The following is a 2,463-nucleotide window of genomic DNA, read 5'->3' on the forward strand; positions in this document are numbered from 1 at the left end:
ATTGTCTTTGTTTGTGAAACTAGTCCAATGTTCACGGTAGTGATGGAACAGTTAAGAGTGCCGATTGCGGTCGATGAACCTCTCCAGTTGTCCCTTGAAAGCGGTTGCCTGTATGTTGGTTCTTGTAGTGATTATATCATCAAACAACCAACTACATCGCCCTCATTGTCAAGTCTGCTGTCATGGCTTTTCAGTATTTTTGAGAACATCGCATTTTATACCTGAGCATTTATTTACAGAAAAATTGCAGTTAAGTAACATTTTCGGAACCAAAAATGGATAAAAAGTTTTGGCGTGACTGTCCCCAACCACATGAACTTTTCGACTGTTTTTATCATTAATGCTATTACTAGACGTAAGTCTATTTTCTAACCGGTTAGCTGCAGCTTTCTAGCCTCTATTGTTACTATTCTTCTTTCGCTATCGTTTTGCTTTATTTAAAGTGAGACATTGCATTATTTAAGTCCAATCTGTTTTCTAAGAAGGTTTTGGAGAGTAAAGAGTAGACGTTTCACGCTGTTAGTGGAGACTGGAACTTATTAATATCAATATTCACAAATTTCAGCGAACCTCCTTTGGGGCTTTCTCGGCTAATATTACACATCCTTAATATTGAGAACCACGATGGGTGCCAACTGAATACGTCTGGATTTCAGAGTCTCTAACTTGCTTAATGCCAGCAGCTGTTAACCTAAGAACGTCATAGGACGAGTTCGTAGACGTGTAAGTATCGCTAATGCGTTAAGAAGGATGCTTTGTCGTTTAAATGCCCTCAATTTTCTATTTTAGTTGTTGGGTGTGGTCAACAAACCTGAATTGGTCCTCGTTAGCTCAGATATTCGAGCAATGAAATGATCCTTGCTTTTCTGGTAGTCATCGTTAGTTTGCACCGCGACACTCCTTTTCTTTGCTAATATAAAATAAATAATAATAAAATAAGTGATATATATATATATATATATATATATATATATATATATATATATATATATATAATATCCATATTAATTATAGACACACACATTAGAAATTAAATTAAAAATAATGGTTAGAATACATATTTTATTTTTGTAGCAAGACTTTAGAGGTAATTAATAGTAGTATACACAGCAGCAAAATAGAAATATCTATTGATAGGTATCAAACCCAGATCAAACACTGTGTCAGGCCGCTACTGTGATCGCTAGTCCACGAGTGTCCCGCTAGAGAGGAGTCAGCACCAATACATACGTTACACGCTCCGCAGATAAACAAAGCGAGGCACATGTGCTTACTGCTCTGTTGCTCTTATTGCTCTCTTGCTCTCTTAGGCTATTAGCAAAATATATACCATATGAATAAACTTGCGTACATTTACCTGAGTATTAACAGTTTGCAGCTTTTTCAACGTTCTAATTAACAATGTAGTCAACAAACAAATTAGTTTCGACAACATAACACTTAACCAAAATAAATTAGCACATGACATTAAGATATAAATGCTACAAAATTTGTCTTTGATGTCGAAACGATGTATCAAGTTCGTTTTGAGCTTCTTGTTTGCTGAATTTTTTATCTCTTCACACGAACATGACTCCAGATTTCAGCAGTCAAGTCTGTACAGCGTCAGATCCCAGACGCTGCACCAAGAGGAAGATGAACTGGAGATTGATTCAGCATTCACATTTTTGTATGTTTGTAGAGTGCGCAGTAAAGATATCTGGTCTCAAATATTCTTAATATTTATTTATAATATTAAGATTGATATAACTTTACTATACTGCTTGTTGTATTGAATCTATTTAAATACTTCAAGAGCCTCATTATATAATTCAGGGACTAACTATTAGTTTTTAAAGCACTAGCCGAAATTCCACAAATGCACAAAGCCCTAACGCTCATACATCGGCTGACATTCACATTACAGTCAAGAATAAATATCTAATAATTAATTTTTCATATTATTTTACACTCACCATAGCTTCGGTGGGAAGAGTTAATTCAATAGGAATGTTTCTTAAACATATCCAACACAAAGATGGCGGAGTTGGTTTCGCATACTGAAATGCTTTAGTTAAGCACAGCTCTTCTATTGATGTTAGGTGTTCTCTGATCCTGGCATACGCACATAGGATAGCCGGATAGCGCAAATGTGCTGTAATGATCTGTTGTTTATTTATTTACTCGATAGTGAATTAAACTTTTTACTTTCACCGTTAAAATTAGGATTTATATTTTATAAAATAGCAAAAGAAATCCTGATGTTTGGCTTAAATGCTCTTTTTGATATAACTGTTTTGGAGGTAGTTTGGTCAGTACACGATTCCATCACTAATTACTAATAATATAAGTTGCTGAAAACTTAAGTTATGCATAGCTGAAATGTTTTGCTTAAAACATTTTACAAACTATTTGTCAAAATATATTTTCCTTGCTACTTATTGCTATCTTTATAACTATTATTGTAATGATATAGACTTTTTT

This window comes from Homalodisca vitripennis, unplaced genomic scaffold, assembly GCF_021130785.1.
Source record: "Homalodisca vitripennis isolate AUS2020 unplaced genomic scaffold, UT_GWSS_2.1 ScUCBcl_3258;HRSCAF=8679, whole genome shotgun sequence".
Classification (NCBI taxonomy): Eukaryota; Metazoa; Arthropoda; class Insecta; order Hemiptera; family Cicadellidae; genus Homalodisca; species Homalodisca vitripennis.